Source organism: Chlamydotis macqueenii, chromosome 2 (assembly GCF_036417535.1).
Source record: "Chlamydotis macqueenii isolate bChlMac1 chromosome 2, bChlMac1.mat, whole genome shotgun sequence".
Classification (NCBI taxonomy): Eukaryota; Metazoa; Chordata; class Aves; order Otidiformes; family Otididae; genus Chlamydotis; species Chlamydotis macqueenii.
Window position 1 is genome coordinate 32,014,409 of NC_141557.1, and position 26,597 is coordinate 32,041,005.

The 26,597-nt window shown below is 38.1% G+C and overlaps 1 protein-coding gene across 6 annotated transcripts in view; it reads left to right on the forward strand.

Moving 5' to 3' along the window:
* HDAC9 (histone deacetylase 9) overlaps nt 1–26,597 on the forward strand; it is a 292,749-nt gene that overhangs the window by 195,620 nt on the left and 70,532 nt on the right. The window lies entirely within an intron of this gene.

Genomic DNA, 26,597 nt, shown 5'->3' on the forward strand with positions numbered 1-26,597 from the left:
TCTGGTCGTATGTCTGTTGTAAACAGGATTTGGTCTTTCTGTGAGTTTCCTTTTCTCCAGTTTGCATACAAAGGGAGTTTAATACTAATCCCTTTCTCGTTTCATGATAGCGTTACTGTAAAATGTCTTTAATATGCGTGGCTTATTTTGTTACTTTAAAAAGATGTGGGAACCTGGCAATGCTATTTATGTGTACTGACTTACTGATATGTAAATTGGATATGTTTTTTAATGAAGATATTTCAAAGCTACTCTGAAAAAACACTGAACGTTTCCTTGTGTATTTGAAACTACCCTTGTATTTTCTAGTTTCTTTGCTAGCTATGTTTGAGACCTGCAAATGAAATACTGGGGATGAACTAAGTTGGAAGAATTGTTACCATTCAGATAAAATGTTAATTTATCAGGCCAAAATTCAGGTCTCCTAAACTCTGTGAATTCCAGTTCTGTTTTTATTGGGCTGAAACTCTGTCTTTTGAGGCACAATGTTAGCTGGTTTATATCTTTTCTACCCTAGGTTTCTGACTTTGTTTATCATAAAGTTGCCTTTATAGCGGATCTATATGTAGAATGCAAGGTGAATTGTTTACATGTACTTTAGTCTCAGATTAACCCCACCTTTTTTTTCTTTTCTTTTTCCTTTTTTTTTCTTTTTTCTTTTTCCTTTTTTTTCTTTTTTTTTTTTGTTCACAAAACTTGTCAATGCTACTGTTTTTTTTTAAGATTAATTATGTGTGTAGACCACAGCTCTCTTCAAATATTGCCGATTTTGGTACACCTGTTGAGCCCATGTTTGTTTGTTTCTTAAAAAAACTTTATTTTCCTGCTTTATAGAAAAAGAACTTAAAGTTTTGTGTCTGTTTCTTTCTTACATACTATTTTAGAGCAGACTTCTAGTTTCAGATATGAAAATAAACTGTGAGAGATTGTGTCAACTGGTAATATCTTTCCTCTTAGAAAAGACTTGGGTATCTCTTAACCTCATGATTAGTGTTTTTCAATATAGAAAGCTGAGGCTACCTCATAATGATTATAAACTGAGGGAGGGAATGAAAGATTGAAAAGCTGTTATGTGCAGCTTAAAATAATGAGAATACCTAAGGGGAATGGAGACTTCCAGCTGGTAATGTTTAAGATTGGCAATTCTTCTATTCCTTTATAAAGCTGCTGGGTTGGTTTGTTTCTTTTTGGATCTCTCAAAGAATTTGCTGTTTGTCTGACTTCTTAGAACAGATGTTGATCACCAGTTACAGTTCCTTTGTCAAGGACAGAATCAGGTGAAAGACTTGTTTATAAATATAAACAGCAAAGTCCCAGCAAACACAGTGGGTAAAAGCAGAAGTTTCTCTGCAAGTGTTATATTTCTCCAAAGCCATCTACAGTGTTTGCCTCTTGTTCAAGAATTATTACTTTTCTTTGGTTTTCATGAACAGTTCAGCAAGTGTCCAGTGCTTTTATATTGGTCAATGAGAGTGACTGCTTCCCCTTCTTCCTGTTGTTTTTTTTTTGTTAACACTATGTCAAGTTGAAGTTAGCTGTACACAAGTGAAAATCTGGTGGGTTTTTTTAGCTCACTGTGCTACCTTTTAGCTGCCAATTAATGTTGCTGGAGTAATAGCAATTTCCTCATTTGAAACACAAGAAAAGGAGGTAATTTTCTGGAAGTTTGTAGCTCTGCTTTTCTTCACTGGAGACAAGAGTATCATGTAACAGTTGATTTTTATCCAACATTATATTAGGGCCATATAACATACAGAATTTCCCCTGAAGTACCAAGTAGAATAGAGAGGGGTTTTGTACTTAAAAGAAAAAAAAAACAAAACCAACACCCTTTTAGTCAAGAACATTGTCCAGGTGAAAGATGTTTAACTATATATCCTGTAGAACATGAAATATTCCTCAGTGTTTCTGCTGGCCTTTAAAATACACAACTGGACTACAAGTAGTTGATGTTGTACATAGTCTGCAGTTTAATTCATGTCACATGAAACCACAAAGTCTGATGCTGCTGTTGATTACCTTCAGTTCCCTCAACTTCAGAGTCTTGCAGGATCAGGCCTGGTAACTTTTCAGGTATTGTCTCCCTCTGTGCTGCATATAGGGGAGAAAGAAATTGCCAGGGCATGACAATGTGCCATGGTGTTTGGAGTATCAGTCATTTGAATTTTGCTTATCCCTTATGTCCTTACTTTAAAGTTATGTGACTTGCATGTATGTGACTTTTGCTCGGGTTAAAAAGTTGTACATATTTAAGAAAAGAGCAGATCCCTGCACATTTACAGTCTGCACCCTTGATATTCTTGAAGTCTTTGAAGCAAGCACAATTTAAACACTCAATGGATTTTTAGGTTTTCCAGTTCGCAGATGCAGTGGGCATGAATTATGCAACTCTGATTTTAAAATGGGCTGGAGCCACCCCGAAAGAGGATAGATTCAATGGCCAATGGCTATGTATTTGCAAAGCAAACTGACTAAGGAATTTCTGACAATAGGAGGCATAGGAAATACTTCTTCTATGTGAAGCAGTTCTGATATTCCCTCAATTACTGCTTTGCCTGTCTGTCTCCATCCCTGCTTGTAAATCATACTATGAATGAGATGATCTGGATAGGTACCAATCAAAAGTCTAATTATGAATGGAGCAATCGAGATCGGCACTGACTCAAGAAGCTGTGTAATTTGCAGACACCTACACCTTACTGCAGAGAGCAGTTTCAGCTATCTTGAGAAGACTGAACTAGATTCTCCCATATGGTACTGTTGCTCTAAAATGCAGCAGTAAGTGCTCTGCATCGTTATTTAAGAAAATGATTCTGATGCTTTCTTACTTGAGACCATAGTTATTGTAGTTACATGATTTAAAAAATAGATCTGCCGTCTAAAGCCTTTTATTTAGCTCAAAGTACTATTTAACTGTGCTGTTGCTTTTATTTTATCCCAAAAGTCTCAACTTCCATGTGTGTACAATGCCACAGTGGACCCTAGCATTCAACTGGCCTCTTATCTTACCAAAATATCAGTAATAAACTGTAAGTCCTGAAAAAAAGCATTTGGTGCAGCACATTCTATGTCAAGAACACACATTAAAATGTAGTCAATAAATAACTAGTGCAGGGCTACGTTACTCAAATTGTCACTTGTGTGAAGGAGAAGAAAGAACCTACCCAGCCATTCTATCTGTGAATATAAGACTTTAAGAAGTAATGCCAAGTTAATTAACTTCTGGTGATTTAATACACGGTGCTGTTTTTCCAAAGGGTAAAGTTGCTGTTTGCTTCACTGGCCGTATTTTGATGTACACCCTTGCACTGGCCTGCCTGAATGCCACCTTGGCTTTTATTGGATATCCACTTCCTGCCCAAAGCTCTTGTATTGAAAAATCAAGAGTTCAAGGAGATCTTGAGCTTAAAGCCCTAGCTCATCGAGTTGACAGGTGACCTGAGCAAGTTATGCAATCCTGCTCACATCAGCTAACCCTTCTGTGAAATACAGAAAATGATACCTGTCAGGCTCAGGAGTCTGTAGAGCAAAACTATTCTAAAGGGAATATAATGATTCAGAATGATTAATTTGATTGACTTAATCTACCCACAGGCCTGCAAAATACCTGCAATTTCACAAATGTAGTAAGTGAACGTAGTCGCAGTATTTTATTGTCTGCACCAGTCGGGAAATTCAAGCTGTGTCACTTGAATATGGATGACAGAATCAATGCTACACGCATCATGTTGTACATGGGTTGACAGGACCTCATGAGCTACCTTCCCTCAGTAAACCCCAACGTACAATGTTTATCTCATATGCTGACCACATACACACATTTGTACACGTGCATTTATATTGCTTTCAGAGAAAATTCTTTGGTATTTGCTCTCCTGGTTCTTTCTGCCCGAACAAAGCTTTCACCTGTTCCTGTGGAGGGACTGCAAATTCATTTAAAGATTTGCTCTGCTGTCATCAGAAACTTGACGTATTTGCATATCTGAATCAAGTAACATAAACTTCTTACAGATAGAAAATGTTGCGTATGTGGTAGCTCAAGCAATAACTCTTCAGAGAGAGTGAAAATAGATATGCTGAGCTTTTACTTTGTGATTCTCTTCAGAGTAATGAAAAAAATTGAGTATGAAAATTCAGTTCAGGGAAATTCTGGATAACAGCTGGACAAGCTTCTTCTATGCTGGTTGTAAATGCTAGGTAGAAAAAAATCTAGTGCTTCATAGTAGCAGCTGAAGTATTTGAATTGTTAGGGAAGAGTAAGGCCTTAGCCTTAACAATTAATACAATGAGAAGAGGTGAGCAACACAGACCTGCAGGTCTTATGTAGTTAAAATCTCACTGATTTTGAGTAGGGGCTCTGCCCAGTAATGTGTGCTGGACAAGACATTGGTTATGAATTCCGCTGAACAAAAATGTACTAAAATGGAATGAACCTGCTTTTTCTATTTTACATTATTAAGAAGACATTGAGTACAGACTAATGTTACCAACTTCAGGTATCCTCTAATGCTGTAACATTGCTTTTTCTTTCTTTTCTTTAAATTTAAGTCCCAGCTTCTGGAGCCAAGTGATTACCTGACAATCTTACTTTGTATTAGAAGATAGAAGTTGTGTGAAAAGTGTGGAATAAGAAATTCAAAGTAGAAGATTGACAAGAATAACAAGCTACAAAAGCTGGAAAGTAAATAAAAAGAATGCAGAACATAATTTCAAAACCTCTTTGAGGGTCTTTCCTGATGCCATTAAAAAGTGTGTTTAATACAGAGATTCACTGGTACTGGCAGTAGGACACAAGCTTCCCTCTCTTTGGTGTATTAAGCTAAATGATTTTACTGGAAAAGAGCTTTTTACTTTAACTTGTTTGTTATTTTAGCTATTCAGCTTCATAACACTCACTGATTTGCACTGCACTCAAATGCACATGGTTTCAGCCAGAGTCATCCTTCCTGTAAAACTGTGTACAGAATCCATTTAGTTCATTAAGGTTTGCGTTGGTTTTGAGGAACACTTGTAACTCTTCCTACTGCCAGAGCTTTAATCATTCCTCTGTTTCTGTACTGACTGCTTGGCCCTTTTCTTCTGCACACTCTTTGCAGAGAAAGCAAAAGCTGTGAGAAAGCAGAATAGATAGACATCCTGCAAACGTATGTGTATGTACACATTAATTTGAGATTTTAGTATAGGTGATGGGGGAGGTTTCAAGTGTCATTGCATTTTAACCTTTCACAACTACTGTTGTAGGTGTTTGTTTTTTTTTTATATGGTGGGGACAATCCAAAGTATTGTAGAGAAACCAATCAATAGATATTATTGTTAAACACATGAAAATCTAAAGTGCCCTGTTCTGTGGATCTCTTTAACAGGCTGACTCCTCTGGGTCAGTTATTCTTAGCCTAGTTATTTTCATCTTATGGCATTACAGGTCTAAGATTAGTCTGTTAGGCGTTATCATGCCATCTGAGTTACCTCCTAATATAACTGTACACCGGAATGATTATTTATAGACAGAGCATTCTGTCATTTTTGCTTTATTTCTGGTAGTTTAAATAAAGAAGAGCAACATTCAAGAAAAACCACAGATTCCTTCCTGCTGCCAAAACAACATGATAACTGCCTGCTGAGGGGCAAGGATGTTGTTTAAAACGTGTGCTTGCAGCAGATGCAAACATCCTCTTTATCTCCCACACTTCTATTAAAATGAGTTACCTCAGGGTACCGCTGCTCCTGTCTTTTTTGGAGGAGGGGAAGGAATGCCAGATCGATGCACTGAACAATGGAAAAGACAGGGTTGCAGTTGCTGATGAGAACAAGGATATCCAGGTGCTATTTTTAGGGGCTGGCACCGTCAAGCTCCATGTTCATTGTGAACATGTCACATATGCACACAGCTCCTCCAAAATGGACCTTTCTAGTCTTGTTACGTAAAAGTGATGTCTGCAGTTCTATTAGTCTTCTCAGTGCTTTTCACAGCCGTAACAGGAAGCTGCAGCAAATTGACACATTTTTAGCAAACCATTCTTTATGGCTGCTTCACAAACATTTCTACTCACTATAAAAACTTGAATCCTAAAGCAGCCTTGTCATTCAGAAACACAGCAAGGCACATTCTCTCCTGAGGAACTGGGATCTTTGTCTTTGCGTATGTTTAACTAGGAATAAGCTGTTAGTGACAGTTTAGTAAAGAGCAGCAAAAATAGTAAAGTGACAGATCTTCAGCTGGGTGTCAGTGCAGCTTCTCACTGAGTTGTTGCTCAGGAAGCTGGCAATTTATAAAATAGTAAGATATTAACAGATTATAATTGTGTAATGAACTCTGTCTTTTCTTTTTTTTACCTTTCTCCTCTATGTGAATGCCACATTTCTATCTTTGTGCACTTTCTGGATGTAATCAGGGGGCACTTGATTTGTTCTACTTTAAAATGTTACCAGTGGAAGAAGACTTGCAAAATCTGTGGAAGCCTTTGCATTGTTGAATGAAACAGTGTTGGTTCACTCTCCCATTATGTAATAAGAAGAATCTTGTTTCTTTTTTTTCAGGGTGGCAGTTCTGTGCATGACTGTAAAAGTGCTTTGGCATTTAGTATAAGCTGAGCATAGCTAACACACCTGTTTTATTTGTTTTGTGTGTCCCAGTTGTAAACTCGTTCCAGCTTGTGGAGTACACAAACACAACAAGAGCTGCAAGAATTCAAGCCCTTTGTGGATGAATGTGCTTGGCATGCAGGATGCTTTATTCTAATGATAACAAGTTCCTTCTAGTAATGACACTGAGTATCATCAAAGGGAGACAAGAGAAGGAACAGAATGAATTCTTTGAAAATGCCAAATTTATAAATCATATTTTTACAATCAAAGACTATTGTTCTCTTTCATGATCCCTGTGGTTGAAGGTATGCATGCCACAGGGAGGAACTGCAGCTATTCAATTTCAGTGAAGTACGGAATAAAATAACGAGGAAGCTTAATGTTAATTTAATAATTTCCCTCAATTGTTCTGTTCTTAGTCCAAGTTTCCTTTTTCTTTCTTGGTGCCCGAGGCCACCACCTTGTTGGTGTTGTGCAGCAACAGTATGAGAGGGAGTAGGGGAAACAGACTGTTAATGCCTGATCTTACATACTGTTTTTGGTGTTTGTCACTCCTGTTTAAGTTTAGTAAAATGTTAGTGGTGGCCTTTTATTTACCTGTTCACAACTCATTTTCTTGCAGAGACAGTAAGTTCTTAGTTCTCTTCCTCTACTTGTTTCATCTCTAGATCAACATCCCCATTGAAAAACATGTCTTTTTCCTAAGACGTCTGAAGTCTTTTTCCTATGGATACGAAAGAAGTAAAACTCCTGGACTGTTCAAGTTTTTGATATTCTAGTTTGAATCTGACCTTGAAGTTTTAAAATTAATAAAAAGAATACACATGTTGCAATATCACAAAGAAACATAAAATAAAATACCTAAATTTTTCTAGATTTCATGCTCGAAAAATTAATGAATAGTGATGGAATTAGTATAAGGCACAGAAGGGTGTAAGAAATAGCACAAGGAAAATCATCAGTATAAGTTTTTTTAGTAACACATCTACTTTTACATGTAGATACATATTGTTAAAGGCCTATATGGAAATTACTTAGATACCTCAAAATACTCATCATAAAAATCCTTGCACAGCAGCTGCTGAAATCTAGTGGGACCAAAATTCAGGAGAGCACTTTACCTCAGGAGTCTGGTAGATGCTTACCAGCCTGTGTTGTGCATCTGCTCAAAATTGTTCTGGGCTCCAAAGACAGATCCACTCACTCCCACACACATGTCAGAAAGTTGGCATCCTTTTATTTGCTGCCACTGTATTTCATACAGGATCTGTTTCAGAAGAAGAGGAAAATTTTGCTTATTGTTTCTTTTAAGAATTGGCAATAGTTATCATAGAAGGAATTCCATAGGAAATAATAAGTCTTACCTAGATTTCTTCAAGGAGTATGAGGGAAGGACTGGCAGGAGGGAAAGAGGTTTGAAGAAAATATGGGAGAATTTTGTAAATGGCGTAGTAGTGCAGATGAGCTATACAAGCACTTCCTATGTTAAAATGCTGTTGTGAGGGAGGGTGAGGAAGGCACTGAAGGTGCAGGAGAACTATGTGCAGGTGGAAACCAAGAGAGTTTGAAGTAGACTTCTAACTGTCCATAAACAGAGGAAAAATATAGGTGAAAACAGTTATGAAAACAATCAACTTTAACTGACATGAGAGAAAGGTTTTTTTTTTTAAAAAAAAAAATCCTCCAAAGCCATAATGCAGAACACATGGGAAAGCAGGAATATTTTAGAATCAACAGAAGTTGTAAAAAACAACTCAGAACTGTATTACTGTAAATCACATAGTAAGCTAGTATTCAGGGATTTCCCTTGCCATTGTACAGACTTTTTTTCTATTTTTTTTTTGTCTGAGAACAGGTAATTTGTTTGGGAGAGGGAGAGGTGTAGGACACTGAGTCTGTTCATGGGCAAGCTACAAATTCTGCTGCATCTCACCGTCCCTAACTTTCCCTCTTGCCCTGTTATGGTTTTGTTTGGTAGCTCAGCTTTCCTCGAGAAACTGCAGAACAATCTCACCAGAGATTTGCAATTAATTTCTATCGCTGTACTACCTGCATCATCCCTATGTTGCCTCTCCTGCCTCTCCTGCTTGGCCTACTAGGCAGTTTTCTGAGCTCTGTGCTTATTTTCTGATGTTTTTTTTTTTTTTCCTCTCATGCCAGTGCATACAGCGTGATAATGGGGCATCTGGAGAACTTACGAAGAAGGAAGGGAAATTACAAATGACAACATCAAAGAGCTATAGGCAAAGGAATAAGAAGAAATGCTAATGCAGCTGAATTAAGTAATAATGGTGCTATGGATGATTAAAGATGCTAATGCTGACATAGCTATTTTGTTCAAAAAACAAATGGTTAGAAATGGGAATATTTAGAAAAAAATTACCTTTGGGCTAAAATTCTCAAGCCTCGTCTAAATGTGAATGCCTCTCTCTCGTCACTAGTTATCCATATATACTTGTCACTGGTATGAATATAGAATTACAGAAGATGTGTATGCATAGGCTTATAACCAATCTTACACTGTCCTCCCTCACTGCAGACATTTTGGTATGTCAAATTACAATTTGACAAAAATTTTAGGAACACTGAGTTTCACAAGTGAGTTCAGGTGAGTGGGTAAGACAAAGTGATTTTCCTCCTGCTGCAGACTAGCAACCCACAGGAGGTGGATGTGCATCCCGTAAACTTCCCCATCTGTCTGCTGTTCTTCATCTGCAGATATCCAGATCTCTGCAGCAGCACACGTTTATTCACAAAGACCTCAGAACTCATTCTTAAGGACTTGTTTTTGTTATTCCTTCTAGGGAATACTATTGCTAGGTCTCTTCTGTTAGTGGACTAGGAGCTCCAGATGAAGGGCAGGTTATAAAACATTTAGCAACCAAATAGACTTTGATGTTGTCCTGTAGCTTCTGAAAAAAGGGAATGAGTGTAGAAATCTGGATTATATAGATGTAAGGTCTCAGTATGTGAGTGTAGAGATGACGGCTGGTGTTGCTGGGAAGGAAGAGCAACAGTCCCATCCTCTGTCTGGTCCTGGGCTCTTATTCCTCTGCTGAACAGTCACTTCCCTTGACCTGGAACATGTGTTCATGTGTCTGCTGGGACTGATGGACTGAACAACTGATCCCAGTTAAAACATGCCCCCAGTTCCCTGTGCCACTGCAAGCATGTGCTGCGATGTGGGAAAGCAGCAAGTCGTCCTCAGGGTCAGAGAGACCGTGAGTGGGTAAGGGAGGTACAACCACTGCTCTCAAGTTCAGCTATGGCATCTGGTGGCCCCAAATACATGTCAAACTGCTGCCTGGGAAATCTTCAGTATCTGGAAAATATATCCCTCACTCCTCTCGACATTTAAAGGACAGAGCCTAAAATTTCACACCCAATTTTCACCTTGTTAAACTCCAGTTAACTACATAGCACTTTACCATTAAGTAGAATTTATGCTAATACTGTCCCTATGAAGTTGTCAATAATTACCTTTGAGGGTAGACTTAGACTAGATGTAAGGAAAAAAATTTTTACACTGATGGTTGTAGAACACAGGAACAGGTTGCCCAGAGAGGTGGTGGATGCCCTGTCCCTGGAAACATTCAAGGCCAGGTTGGACGGGGCTCTGAGCACCTGATCTGGTTGGAGATGTCCCTGCTCCTGCAGGGGGGGTTGGACTAGGTGGCCTTTAAAGGTCCCTTCCAACCCAAACCATTCTATAATTCTATGATCATCCACAGGGCACATTTCATCTGTTAGCACGAAAGTAAAATGCCCTACCAGTGTACATTGTTTTGTATTAAGTAGAAAACGATATCTGTCTAGGCTTCAGCAACCTGCACCAAAATTCAGCATGCTGGAAACAGTAGCCATCTGCACCCCCAGACCATGTCAGCTATGGTACGATGCCATATGAAGAGTCTGCTCCAGAAAAGCCTTTGTGGCTCTTATATGCAATTTCTGCTTCATTCTTTTTTTAGTCTTCTCTTTGTGGAGAAAATATTTTACCAGATATTCTCCCACTGTAATCGTCCCTAGCCTCCTTTATTTTTGTAACCTAAGAAGCTCCTGTATGCCCTTATTCTTTCTAGACAACCTGGAAATAAGTAGAATTCAAGTTAAGGGAGGAAAATTTTCCTTTGTGTGATGCTGTTCCCTGGTTGCTACTTAGGGAAGCATTTAATGCTAGTACCTATATAAATCAGAACCATAAAATAACTGTAACCGATGCTGACATGCTAGCAAACGCAGGTCAAAAGGACCATATAGTTGTCGCAATTGTTGCAGTTCATTTCTTACTGAGTGCAGTTTCAAGTTGAAGGCACAGTTTGACTTTCATGGCTGGCACTGGGCTGTGCTGAGCCAGGCAACTCAGTTATTTTTTGAATCAGAACCCTTCCAAACAACAATGCTGTCCACAGTAGCACACTAAGTAGAAGACGCAAGATCTGAAAGGAAAGGCATCTTCATTGCTGTGCCTTTGCTGTGAAAATCTGTACGTCTGAACTGGGGACAGCTACACACTGTGTCCCCAGTGGGACAGAATGGGAAACCAGAAGCGTTAGTTATTAACACTTATGTAGGAAATAACATGTTGTGTCCAGCTGTCAGGACTTGGTATTTAAATAATTGTCCAAAACCTCAGTAGAGAGAAGAAAATTCAGCTTTCTCCTTAGATAACATGTTCAGATGTTTGATCTTAATGATTATGAAGGTCTTTTCAGAGGACAGTAGTTGTTTTCTGCAAACGAGAAACGCTGTATAAATTAATCTTACATTTCTGCACTAAGTCTACTTCATTGTTATATAACCAGTGCTTGCACTCCCCAGAAGGCCTGTATATATGCAAATAATTCTCATTTATAATGTGGTTTTCCTCTTGCAATAAAGATGGGTGGATGCTAAGGTGGATATAAATAGATTGTGTTGCATGCAAAAAAAAGCATAGTAGTGCAAATGAAAATCAGACTCTTTCTACTTATGGAAGCCTTTTCAAGCTCTTAATCATCTTAAATCCAATTAGCCTTTTCCTGTTCCTGACATGGCTCCCTTTGAGATAGGATAACCAAACTGGAATATTCCGGATGACAAAGCCTTGTTGATTAATATGAAAACTTACTTTCATCCTACTTTTTGTACTTCCTGTTTTCATTTTTGAATCTTGCTCGGCATTGACCACGTGTTGTCACTGAGCTGTCTGCAATGACAGCCATCTGTTGTTAAGGTTATGTAAAGGTTAATGAAGCACAGTAAGGTATATTCCACTCGTTGCTGCCAATAGAAATTACTGCACATACAAAAAATGAGGGAACTCTTCTATTTTGTTTCTCAGTCACAAAGCTTTATGAGGACCTCTGGCATCGCTCAGAGCCTTCCATGAAATATCCCAAAGAGATTTGTTTCATCTGTAGTTTTAACCCAATCAGTCTTTTTTTCCATTATTCTTCTTTCCAGATGTTTATTAAAATAGCAATTACTTTTACCTCAATGCACTATCAACCTTTTCTTAAATTCAGAAATAGTATTTATTTCCCTTCTGCTTTTTATCTTTAAAACTGTTTCTGGTCAGTGATAGAGTTCTTGTAAAATCACATAAAGGCCAGAGCAGGGCTCCAGTGAGACACCTTGTGAAGAACATTTTGCAAGTCCAGAAAAGTCTGTGGACCAAACCCTTAACCAGTACCAAGAGTCACAGCCCCTCTGAAATCCGGACCCTTTTTTAGTCACCATTTTGTTAACCCTTTGAAAGAATTTGCTATGCTTTTGTGTCTCAAAATATGCATGCAATTATAATTCAAAGCTCGTAACTGCATCTTACAAAGTCAGTTTGCATTAAACTTGATTTGTTCCCTAAATGTCTGTGAGATTAAAACAAATCAAATTTAAACAAAAATTGGCTCAGTTGTGGCTGTTAACAGAGGATATAGTTTCTGAGAGAACATATGGGAAAAAATAACTCTTTCTTCTTTTAAAATTACTTACATGGCTCTCGTTTGGCTAAAATAATTTTTGCTATATCTTTTGTAAGATTAATCTGTAAGCTCAGACAAAACATTAGAAATTTTAAATTCAAAATAACTTGTTTTAAAAATATCGGGACATTAAAGCAATTACAGTAGTTTATGCATTTCAACCTTGACTAGTGTGTTCACCATTATAGTGGTACAGGCAGATCATATTTAAAATGAACAAAGTATTCTTGCTTCAGCACTCATTTGCAATACTGTCTGTAGTTGTGGTCCAAAGAGTTTAAAATGAAAAGAAAATATAAAGGTTGCAAATCTGATATAAATGCTAGAGGATAAAACACATGAAGAGGGATTAAGGGAGCTATATTTATAGTCTATAACAGAGAGAGCTTGAGGGACATGGGCACAGGCTATAAATAACTTCAAGGTAACAATATAAATGAAGGGAGGGAATTATTTGTTCTCAAAAGATGGTGAAGCATGGAATAATAGGCTCAAGCAAAGAAAAGAAAAGTTTGGGTTAGATAGCTTTTTTTTCTAGCAGTAAGAGCTGTGGAGAGCAGGGACATAAATAACCAAGGTAGGAGACACCTAAAGCACCTACTACAGCTGTTTGGTTACTTTAAAATTACTCATAGATGGAGTCATGTTGCAAAATTCACAGGGCTAGATTTAGTGATGCAAACTTTTTTTTTTAATTGTCTTACCTGTGTTCTTTTATAATGCCCACATTTCATGAGATGCATTAATTTCCCATGAAGACTACATAGATACAACATTCCTTCCAAGATTATTGTGCAGCTTTAACTGGATTAAGGGTAAAAAATAACACTATTAGTCAATTATAACCTCATTTTGTAGTGGGATTATAAAGTTGTATTATTTTAATCAAAGTGATGAATCCTCCTGCTGTTATTTGTTCTGGAGAGAAGTCCTCTGTTCTCATCAGTCCTCACATGAGATGGTGGCTTTTGAACACCGTAACCTCAGGTTGCTGATAAGCAAAACAGCTTGTGTAAATCATACTTGGTGATGTCAGAACACTGACTGTTTGCTGGGTACTGCTAACCTCACTAGAATGAAACGACTTATGTAGGTAGGGTGCTGTTGCAAAGTGAACCTTGATACGACCATGACAGAAGGAAAAGGGAGGAGAAAGGGCACAAACCCCATAATGAACTGGTGGTGTAACCACCCCATTGCCCCCAGCTGTCGACCTCTCAAAACAATACAGTTCTAGCCTAGGTCATAACTTTTCTGTGTTTTACTTTCTTCTGCCTTTAGTTCAGTCTGTCTGGGGGCTTCCTAATGCTGAAAATTTTATTTTACAGTTTAGAGTTTTTAAACAAAATGTCTTCACTGTAACCCAGCTAAGAAAGGTCATGTCACACCATGCTATCAAGAACAACAGCGAAGGTTTGACAGACCAGAGTTCTTTCAAAGTGATGTTGAATATGTGTGTGTGGAGAGAGGGAAGGGAGAAAAGGCACAGATATATTTGGACCTTTACAAATGATGTACTGCTTACTTGATCATTCAGTGGATGTATGACTTTTCCAGTATTCATAAAAGCAACATGACAAAATATTGCAATATGGCAGTACAAATGTTGCAGTATGAAATTAATATGACAATGGGTTTTGTCTTTGCTTGTCTAATGTGTAATCCATCAGGCAATAATAGTTTTGAGGGACTTACAGCTTTAGTTGTTGCATGCAATATCTGTCATAAATATTGTGCGACTCAATACTGGTCAAATAACATAGAAGTGTTTGGCTTGCGTAGCTTCAAGAAGTATGTGTATTTGTACACAGGAATATAATTTGTTCTCATTTCTGCCCAAGAATTCGTTCCCAGTAACCTTACACGCTTGAGCTGTTAACCCCATCAGACTTCTCTGCTGCTGCTTTTAAATGAGGCAGGGTCTGCTCTTGAGTTAGAGGCTTTTAGGCACATCTGAACATGAGGTTTTTAACCAGTAGTGGATTGGATCAACATGGGCCTTTAATCTCTCAGACATTTAGTTAATACTTAGCTCTTTTCCCTATCTTTCCTCTATACCTCTTAGCTGTTCATTTTCTCAGCTTTCAAAAATCTCTGTCTTAATGAGATAGTGGATAATATTATTTGATGTGAATAATAGAGAAAAAAAATGAAAATCCTATATGACAGAGGGCAGCTGTGGTAGGAATTTGCTTTTATACTCACCACCTCTTTTTGTCATCTCTTCTTGGCTGCACTCAAAACCACATTTCCACTTTGGCCAGGTAGCAGTACTGGAAGAATATCTTACTCTCACTCAATGGCCACCCTTTGAAATATGGAGTGCCCCGTAAGCCAGGTGGCTCTGGTTGGTATGGTGCTGTTAGGTAGACTGGATATCTAGTCCTTCTGAATTTGAGGTTAGTTTTTAAGAGAGTGCTGATCATAGCCTTGGAAATCAGCAGTAACTGCCTGTCATCTCTCTCTGTGGAGCTGGCACCAGCTACCTCCTGGAGTAATTTGTCTCATTTCACTCCACGGTCTTCAGATCTTACTTGCTGATGTCCAAATATTGACAATTTTCTGGGTACTGGTAATTTCACTCACATGAAAAAAAAAGCGCTCTGGGAAAGCTCCTGCCTTTAAGAGATTAGATTACTAGGATATGAGAGATCTGGTTTGATTTATGAAAACTTTAGTATAGAGCTGTACGTTTGCAGCCTGTATAAAGCATAGTATTTCTTAATTTTTCTTTTTTAACAGTGCTTGCCATGATCTTTTCCTCTGTCACCTGTGCATCTGTTTTCATCTAAGATGGGAAGGTTGTATATCATGTGCCACAAAATTTATTTTTTAATATGTTTCTTTTTGGGATGACCCATACAGTATACAGCAGAGCTGGGTGATGCCTCTTCTTGGACTTCCCTGAATTGCACTGCTTTACACTGGCAAAAAAGTTCAAAGGTGTTGGGACATCATAGTAGCTACACAGTAATCCTGCACACACAAGTGTACTCCTCCTGTCATGGAGGAAATAAGGTGAAAGTGATTATCATCTGTCTGGCTTGGGATTCTTTGTCCTGAAGTGTTTTACATGTGTAAGATTTGCTTATGTTAGTTATAAAACCCCTATGCATTAAAAGAACAAAGAATCTTGGGGCAGGCTGAAAATTAGAATTGACTAAATTTAATTAAGAAAAACAACTATTAGTTTCCCAAGATTATTAAGATGGCACTTGATGTCTGCTATGACTTTTTAGATCAAAGAATAACAAAAAACAATCTGCAGCCCATCAGATTTCCCATGAGTGAAAATGGCACTAGGATGAAAAGTCTAGTTATTTGGCACGCATAGTGGCACATTTCAGTATTTAATGTTTGTTTTATTTTGAATGAGCTGTCCATAAATATTTTCATACATTTTTCTGCCAGGAGGCATCTGTCTTATACTGTGAAAGTCCTTATCACTTTATTTATTTCACCTTCTTGACTGACAGTATCCTCGTTTCATATCGACCTTTCCCAAAGTTAAAGGAGTGTGAGTCAACTTTTTTTCTTAATTTTTATTTCTGTTGGCATTTCCCCCTTGTTCTTTCTTAATTCATACAAAGCTATGCATTTAATTATAACACCTTTGGAATGCTTGGACTCTCCCTGGATGTGGTGAAACCTGTCCTTGTGAAGGTAAAAATCACTAAATAAGAAAGCCCAAATACTTTAGAAAATAATCTATAATTTGGGAAAAAAAAGTTTTATTTGTGTTTTTTCTATGCAAGTTTTAGAATTCATTCAAATTCCTTGAATAATTTGTAATCACAAAATGGGAATGGATCTCAGTTATGCTGACAACAGTCACTTTCAGCTTTCTAGCAGACTCCCCTAGGACATGGTTGCTTAATGGATAGAACGTGTCTTGTCCAGCAGGTGGGTGCCAGTTCCTGCCCACTTCACGTTGTGACTTTGTCTCCTGAATAACGCAAATCATCGATCAGTTATTCACAGTAATAGGAATAGATATCCAGCTTCTCCAAAATTTAAAAATGTATTGCTATTGCAAAATTAACAATCTTAAGGTATGTCTGATGCCAGCTGGGAAAGTCTGGGATTAAATTGCCATCTTCTTTCAATTGCCTGTCTTTATATAAAAAAAAAAAAAAAAAATACTCAGAAAAAGTTACCCTCTGATGTGAAATTTCATTTGCTTGTACTTAGGCCAAAAGCAAATGTTGTTCATGTGTGAAGGCTTATATACTTTTATGAACTTTAGAAGGGAAGCATGAAATTAAGTATTATTCTTACTTATTATAGAAAGAACAAAATCACATGCTGATGTTCTTCAGTTTTTCAGGAAATATTTTATCTTTAGAAAGGAGGCCTCAGGGCTGTCATGCATAACTGAGCCTGAAGTCTCTGCAAAACTACGTATTCTTATGCATTTCTTCTGGCACCTGTGCCTACGCAGCCATTGTTGTTGCTTGAGAGGTGTGAAAATTCTATGGGCGGTTAGGCTGTGCTGAACTCTGTACTGCTGAAGCTACTTTACCGTAACTAAGCAGAGAAGTAAATGAAAGCATTGTCCCTGTTTTATTACTGCACTGTGATCATGCCACTGGTAAGAGCCCCAGGATGTGTACAGAGGTCATTGTGGGGAAAGGGCCATAGTTTCTTCAGTTTTCTAAATCTGGAAATAAATTATCAATAAATAAAGGAACAAATAAAATAATGTACTGTGTCTGTTTAGCGCTGTACAGACTTTCTCCCGCAAGCTGTTGAGTATTGTGGTTCTGATCCAAGGAGGGAAGTACCCTATGTTTAAAGCTCTGTTGTTTAGAGACCCATAAATTCTTCATCAATCTGAAATGACACGTATTATACCTGGACCTCACTCTGTAAATCTATTATACAGAAAACCTTTTGTTGACAGATTCTGAAAATGTCAGGTCAAGAAAATTTCCTTACGCTTAAAGAGTTAGGTGAAATTAAAAGACTGTATAATCATTTTTTAATGATTGCTTTCTAAGAATGATTACAGTTGCTGTGGTAAAACTATGAAGTCCTACACTTTCTGCTGTTATAATAAATGTCACCAGATCTCTAACTTAGCAGATTGAAAAGTTTTGTGTGGTCATAAGTATTCAGGATTTCAGATGAATACGGACTTTTTTTTCAGTGGCATTGCTAACTTGGTTGGATGTTTGTCATCATCTTAAACTTGACTGCAGCTTTTGAAAATGCTTTTAAAAATTATGTTCCTTAACGCAGAGGCACATGTTTTGAGGAAGTAGCTTTGTTAACAGAGGAAATGAATTTCTGCTTTCATGCTTACAAAGAACTTGGTGAAATTATTTGAGTGTTTAGGTAACAACAGAACTCACGAGCTTATATGAGGTCTTACATTGGATAGATTGTCAGTTACCTGGAATTGTATTACCCAGGCTTTTCAACAGACACGAGAAAATGCATTTTAGGATAGTAAGGTGGAATGATTATCAGGTCTCATAAGTTATATGTTACTCTTTATTGTCAACCATCTGTTAACAGGAAAGTCTTTCCTTTCATTGCCAGTAACTGTTTTATTCTTACCATTCAACTTACCAGTATATTGGTTTTTTTTGTCTGTTAAAGTCACATTTTTGTACCAGATTAGAACAGAACTGTCATTGTAACAGTGGTCAAAAATGATGAGGCTTACTTGTAGACAAATTTATCTTTGAGATTTTCAGACTAGCATGATGTGCTACTAACATTTATGGTTTAGCAGGAAGTGATGCTAAATAATTATGAAGATTGTGAAGGTGCCATTCAGCTGTCTGCTAAAATATGGATGGTTTGTTTTTTTTTCTCCACTGTTATTTTTGGCCAAAACATTTCAACCATTTTTGAGAAAGGAGCTAGGCAAAAATAAATTATTCTGCCCTTGGAAAGTTCCATCAGTCTGCTTTATTCTAGAACATGAAACTCTTGTGCTTTCTGTGCTTTAGGTCAAGAACTTAGCATGTGATATTTGTGGCTGAAAGGCAACTTTTCACTTTCTCTTTGCAAGTCTATTTTTGTTGACTGAATTTAAATTGCAGATCAAGTTTTACTATTGTGCTGCTGATAAAATGTCAAGGTATTCTGTCTTCAATTACCATGTTGCAATCTTTTCCTTTTTAGCAATTTTGTTATTCAAGGCAGGGCAGCTGAAAGCAGCCCTGGTCTAATTAAAGGTTTCTGAATTGAAAGGAGGAGCCTGTTCTGTCCTCAGCTGTCTTGCAGACCTGTTCACCTCCCTCCCAAAGCATGATAGGGAGTAGATTTTGATAAAGGGCCAAGTGGAAACTGGAAACTGGAAGCAGAAGGAAGAGAAGGGGAAAAAAGAAAACGGAGTGAGAAGGGAACTGACTGGTTGGCCAGGGAGACTGGATCTGGTTGAGGACTACGGAGAAGCCCAGGCATGGTCTTAAGAACGGGACTGAGTAAATGGCAGGAGCCAAGAGCAGCTAGGATGGAAGCAACAAAGAATAAACGGAGAACCAGAAAAGGGACAAAAGTACAAGAAGCCACTGGGAATAGGAATTATGTAATCACATCACATTTTCTTCCTATAGGACTTCTGTCTTATCTGTGTCTAGAATGGATGTAAGATGAAAATATTTCTATAACTTCAATGTTCCATGCCTGACTGCAGGTATTATTAGTCTCACCCCATTTGTACCCTACTAATTATGCAAAATTTATTAATTTCTTCATGACCTCACCTTTTCAACTCTCCTAAATAGTAATATGTTCACAAAACACCTTTTCTGAAATGTGGGAGGTTGTTGTTGCTGTGTTATGGATAGGAACTAAAGCACAAAGCGTTTAAAATACTAACATACCAAGTATCTGTGCATTCATTGTGCCCTCATTAAACAGATCAGGGCTTGAGGTTTCAGCATGCTTACACTATATAGTACTGTTATTTAAGGCAGGGTTTGGGGTTTTGATGTTGCAGTCTGAATAGAGTTCTATTAACATAGTTAATATAAAAAGTGTTTAATTCATCTTATTCATCTTTAAAAAGCTAAACATTTTTGTGAGGCAGAAGATGATTTGTCTTTATCTAGATTGAAGTGAGCTTCACTACAGGCAAGGAATAATTAACTGAGCCTTCTGTTCTAAGCCTGCTTTGTGAAAATGTTATATATGATTTAGAATCATAGAATCATAGAATAGTTTGGGTTGGAAGGGACCTTTAAAGGTCACCTAGTCCAACCCCCCTGCAAGAAGCAGGGACATCTCCAACCAGATCAGATTGCTCAGAGCCCCGTCCAACATGGCCTTGAATGTTTCCAGGAATGGGGCATCCACCACCTCTCTGGGCACCTGTTCCAGTGTTCTACCACCCTCATTATAGATTTTTTTTTTTCCTTGTATCAAGTCTCAATGGTTTTAAAACCATTACCCTTCATCCTGTTAAAACAGGCCCTGCTGAAGAGTTTCTCCCTGTCTTTCCTGTAGGCCCCATTTAGGTACTGGAAGGCTGCTATAAGGTCTCCCTGGAGCCTTCTCTTCTCCAGGCTGAACAGCTCCGACTCTCTCAGCCTGTCCTCATAGGAGAGGCGCTCCAGCCCTCTGATCATCTTTGTGGCCCTCCTCTGGACTTGCTCCAACAGGTCCATGTCCTTCTTATGTTGGGGGCTCCACAGCAGGACACAGTACTCCAGGTGGGGTCTCACCAGAGCAGAGTAGAGGGCGAGAATCATCTCCCTCAACCTGCTGGCCACCCTTGTCTTGATACAGCCCAGGATGCTGTTGGCTCAAGCGTGCATTGCCAGCTCATGTTGAGCTTCTCATCTACCAACACCCCCAAGTCCTTCTCCTCAGGGCTGCTCTCCATCCATTCTCTGCTCAGCCTGTATTTGTGCCTGGGATTGCCCTCACCCATTTTCTTCCAATGTATCGTTGGTTTGGATTTTGCTAAAGCCTATTTAGGTAAAGAATTGTGGAGAGTGACTGACTGATATGAAGTAAGTGCATAATATACTATTTCTAAGAAATGCTGTCAGTTCTTGTGAACTATCTTTAGTGATTCTTCTTTGTTTCCAGTGGCTTTTCTACAACATGCAAGCTGTTATTTTGCTGAGTCACTGTCGCGATTTCAGAAAAATCCTGGAAATAAATAGCATCACTCTGTATTCATTAGCGTCTTTCCCATTGTTTTAGATTAACTTTGGGTATATTATCAAAATGTCTATGGATATTTCACCTATGAATCCATAATTAGCTGGCAATAGCAATAAAAACACCGAAAAAGCGTTCTTCAAGCTTAAGAAGTTTGCAAAATTGGAAACTCAGGATATGTCAGAATTAAGCTACTTTTGCTGGTGATTATAAATTATAAACTTGTTCTAGGGAGCACTTAGAGCTTGTATAAAGGAGAGAAAGCATTTGTTATGATACGCAGTTTGGGGAACACTTCGTGCTTTGATTTCAGTGACCACAGACTTATTCCAAACCAGTTACCTCAGGATAATAAAAGCTGTCCTTTCTGGTGTTTTTGGCGTGACCACAGTTTCTCTGAATCTTTCTACAAGAATTTGGGAATTACAGAATTCTAGTCTCTCCATGGGACTTCTTGGTGGCTTCTTAAATTAGGACAAGGAGGAAAAACAGCAGCTTAAGTGTAATGTCTTTCCAGCTGACTCAACTAACTGCCTGGACAGAGGTATAAGGAACAGGGTAATGCTGAAGTGCGATGGCTGAGGAAGGGAGAAAAGGAGAAGGAGGAAGCTGTAATGTTTCTCCTGGGGGTCTTTGGCGAAAACTTCCAAACAGTCTGCCTCTCTCCAATTAGTCAGCTTGGTTTTCAATGTAAGCCTGATTGTGTTTGTAACCATACGTGGCTCATGTCGCTCATAACCAGGAAAACTGAGAAACAGTGGTTCACTATATGTGCAGTTCTGACAGGTAGCAGAATTTTTTTCTTCTTTAGTAAATTAACTGGCAGTTGTCTGCATTATAAAGATGTAGATACTGTTTGTACATCTTAGAATCCCTCATTAATAGAAGTTGGACCCTCTTGAGATCTTCCTCTGATGCTCACTTTTACAGTGAGGCAGAGTAGAGGAACTCAGAGTGCTTCAGGGCTCCTGATGTGCCAAACTGACACCTCACCATGCATCTTTCTGAGCGCTGCGGTGAGAGCAGGCTTTCTCACAGCCAAAACACTGGGTACATTTAGTCTTGCTTAGTATGAATGCAAATGTATTAAGGAGGAGTAAGGATAAAGAGAGATACATCCTGATTTTGCTTAGATTTTTCTTTTTAAATGCTTCTGCTCTGCCTCCTTAGTTTCTGTCTAGGAAGCAGAACTGATAAGTTTCTCATTGCCTTCAGCAATTGTCTTCTCATACAGAACATCGAAGCTTTGGGCTTATACATGGCTTACCTGAGGCCAGGAATATACCCTTTTGAATGGGCTTGAGTCAGTGGAAACTCAATGAAGTGTTTGTTATTGATACCACTCGGGTCAGGGATGACAAGTCCATTTGCTTCATAGTCATAGATTCTTGGTGTGTTCACTGCTCAGAGCTGCTTTGCTTTCTGAATTAAAATGAGCCATGCAGTCCTCTAAATTCTGTGCTCACCTACTGAAAGTGTTAACCAAATGTAGTGAAAGTAAGGCCTTTGATTAACCAAGTATATGTGTGAAAGAGCCTTGGCTCACTCTTTGTGCTTGCTCATCCTTAAAAAGTTTGCATTAACACAGGGATTCCTGTAATAGGACTGACATAAGAATGGCTATTCCAGCTAACAAGCCTGGAATCAATATAATATGTAAGTCTACATTTAAATTAAGTGCGCAAGTAAGCAATTTTGCTGTCGATATCCTAAAGTGTCTTCCTGACACTTCGACTGTCTTTTGCAGGGTATCTTGTAACCTTACATGGGTCAGCTTCATTTATGGAGCATGCTACTCTTTTAAAGTAAAGCTGTCATATTGCTATAGATTCTCTTCGTAAGCTGGAGTTGGAATTGTTCATGACTTGGGGAATACATTCATACCTTTATGCCCCATCTCATTAGATATAATATTTTTCATTTTTTTAAGTCCCTGACTTTTGTAGTTTTAAAGGAAATATTTCAAATGTCAGCACCAATTTGAATTCATTACGTGCACTACAGTCAAAATTCCTTATGATACCTACAGCTTCTGAGCTGCAACCGAAGGGCAAGTACAAGATATGGAGAGAAAGAAGCTCCATTTTGTTATTTCCCTCCCTTTCATGTTCAGGTAACTCCCACTAGGGACATAATCCAGTTATTAGTTTATAAAGCTTTAGGAATATGCAACTATTTATTAATAGTAATAATAACAATATCCACAATAATAATAGCAATAGAAGTAATAATAAATTTGGACTATGTAACTTCTCCCAGTGGTAATAAGCCACAGGTATGAAAGTTTGATAGAAAGATGGGAGAAAAGCATGGGATTCTCATTGACAAGTCTTGTTTCAGAGCAGTATTTTAGTGCCAGAGCAATAAGCAGATCTTTAGTAAGCACCAGTTCCTTTTTGTGTACTTCTTGGTACACAGTACAGGATGGAAAGGGAGCATGGAAAATACTAAAGGTAAAAAGAGAAAGAAGGAGCTGGGAGACAGGTTTCATTAGCAGGGAAAAATGAGAAAGGGGGAGTGGAGAGAAAGGAATGGTGCAGAAAGTAACGTGGTGTAGGTGAAGTTAACTGGTTAATAGTGTGAGCAGCCTCAAGCTCTTTTGAGGAGGATGAAAAGCAGCAAACTGGCAAAAAAGAGTTAATTAAGTTATATCCTGGCAATACAAAATCAAATGTGAGATGACATTTTAGCTGTGAGGCCCACTTTAGGCTGTCGAAAAGTAGTGGAATACTAACCATGTGCTATTTTTTCCACAGCCTCAAGAAAACCTCATGGCTGCAGTGTCGCTGCTAATTTGCTTTTACATTTCATCACACGTTAGTTTTCTAAAGTTCATTGTGTGTCTCCTTAAAGCTTTCGTTAGACGTTTTTTACATTTTAAAGGTAGATAGTAATGAAGGATGATTGCACCTTCCTTATACTATTAGTATAACAGCTTATGTCATGATAAAATGTCTCAGCAGAATTAGGAGTAAATAGTCTGCCTCCATAGAATTAATTCTGTAACTTTCTGGAATTTTACTGAAACTAACGCCACTAACAAAACTGAAGAGCTAAATGGAAACACATGCTCCGAGCTTGCTCTTAGATAGTTTGAGGGCATATATCTACTGTCACTTTATCTCTTCTCTTTCATTTGAGTACAGGATTGTTTTCCTTATTCATTTAAAAATGAATGAGAGGGAGAAGGAAGTGGCCATACTGAGCCTATATTGTTTCTGCAAGGGCAGCTTATAAACAGATTATCAAAACAAACATTTGTGCCACTCTTCATTCCACGAATAGAGAGCTATCTGATAGTAGTCAGCATGGTGCATCTCGTAGAGAACTTGAATTTAATACCAGTATTAAGCTTTATGTAAGAAGATAGCCTATAAAACTGGAGCCCTGCTTTGCTGTGTCGACATGTCTGGAGCTCAGAATAAAATTGAGTTTCCTGCTTTAGCTGTAGCTTGGTCTTAAAATAACCTGAAGAAATGATAGTTCTGATTACAGGGAAAGTGAAGGACTTAGAACATTCTCCTAATAAAGACACGGGATGACACAAGGCTTAGTCATCTGTAGTCTGTCTGTAACAGGCATTTCAGAGAGGGAAACAAGGCTTTGAAATTGGATAATTTGATTTGCAATCAGGCCTAATTATTTTCAGAACACAGAAAACCTTTGTTTTTGGCAAAAATAATAATAATCTGGAATCCAATTAGAGGAGAACAAGCCATTTTAAATATAATGGATGCCACACAGTATCCATAGGAAAACTGATGTCTTGTGGAAGAGATCTGTGTTTGAAAGGGACTCCACCTCTCATTTTTCTTATTGTAATTTCTGAAATAAACAGTTGTGCTCAAAGGACACATCACCCTAAAGGATAACTAAAATGCTTGTGACTGAAAGTACATTTAAAGCCAATCTGTGATAGATAGTAATTTAAAAGTCCTAGGGAAGTCTTTCTATCATCTTCTGAGTGTTATGTAACTTTACAGCAGCAGAAGACACTTCAGGAAAGTAAAAAACACCAGAAGAAAAGATGTCCATCTTCATTAAAAATGCCAGTTTGAGAGCACCAGTAGTGAACTGGAAAACAATGTATAATTTGGAATTAAGACAATTTAGGTTAACTAATGTTATTAAAGGTCCCTCAGCTCTTCTCTGAGGTTTCTTTTTCAATGCTATAATTTTGCTAAATCTTTCTAAATTACTAGTGATATTTAAAGGCTGTGTCAGTTAGCATACTGAGCTTATAAGTGAGTGTATGTAATATGGAGAAGCAAGCCAATGAACTGGTCAATTTATATTATTCTTCTTATAGATTCAGCATGGGAGAAAGGCAGTGCTACTTTGTGCCTATATAAGAATCAGAGAGTATACAGTGCAAATCTAAAGGTTTGTTGCCTGTATAGTTTTGTTGAAGGGGGGCCAAAGGCATACTGTGTTATTTACACAGTGAATAAGCTTTCCTCATTTGCTCCACTAAGTGTGGATAATTATCACTCATTTTAGGTTTTTCTGTCTAAATGACACAGATGTCCAGACAACATATTTATAATTTCACCCCATCTGTGCTAATTTTTCTATAAATGTCCTTTTAGTGCAGCAATCATCCTGTTTTATCAACATTATCCTCAGTGTTGAACAACATGCAAAGATGTGACTAATATTCAGCCCTCATTAAAACAAAACGTACCCACCCCCACTCCATCCCAGTATCATAGCACAGTTGGAAATTTTCTGGAGTGTCTTGATTAGCTTTCCTTTGGTGGGTTTCTGGGGCTGGCTTTCCTCAGCCTGAGACATCCAAGGCTTACACTGTGGTGCTGGAGGGCAGCAGACAATAAATCCCCCCAGCTTCTGTTCAAGGCATTATGCAGCTGCGTGTATCTGGTTATCCATAAAGAAAGAACTCACAGAAATATACATGTATTTCTTCTGAAATTAAGGGCTTTGCTTTAGAGCCCTTAGTTCAAGCCCCTCCTCTGTACATCACTGGGTGGAGGTAGCTAACTAGAGACTTATTTTTTTAAGTCCTCAAACTGGGACCCGACTTTGTATGGTACCAACAGGAAAAGAGCCTGTTGTAGGGGTCTGCTCTGCTGTCATTTGCTTCTGATATGCTGTAGGTGGTTGGTTTTCCCCCGTTCTCAAGAATTTCCACTCCTCACCACTGCAGAGGCAAACTTGCATTGGAAAAAGACCCTGCAATGGTTAGCATAAAAACTTTTTGATGTCTGTTTCAATAAATTGCCTCAAATTCATCAACTTTGCTCAGACTCACCCATACAGATGTTGTGTATGTATAATTATTAGGAAATTTAGGTGGGAAGTAATTAATTGTCATTCAGATAAAGTGTATTTCTAAATGAAACAACTTGGTCATTTATAATTTGTCCTGTCACGTCCCCCAGTTCCTGAAAGCCACCACTTCAATTTACAGTTTAATGACCTGGAAAAAAAATATTTCCAGAAGCACGGCCATGATAGGAGCAATGATAGGAGCAAAAGAAAATAATCCAGAATCATAAACCAGCTAGGTATTTCCAGTCCCAACCTCAAAACCTTTTCTGTTAAATTAGCAAAAGCAATTGAGAAAATGGGGTCAAGACCTCCAAACTCAGTCTTATTTAAGAGCAAAACATTACAGCAATGGAAATTCTAAATAGGGTAGAGTTTAAAATGGAAACAGTGTTATGACAATCACAGGCTTCTGAATGTCCTCCTAATTAAAGATGTATTGAAGTACTTAAGGTAGTATTAATGTGCACGTTTCAAGAAAAGCAATATCAAGCTTCATAAGGTAAATTTCTTCTGCTTTTGCAGCTTTTTAAGTTATTTGATCAGTTATGTATGCTAGTAGGTTCACTAGCACTGAACTCCTGTCTCCTCAGGAAAGAGCAGACTGTATAAGATAGTACAGTTCAATCTAGCAAA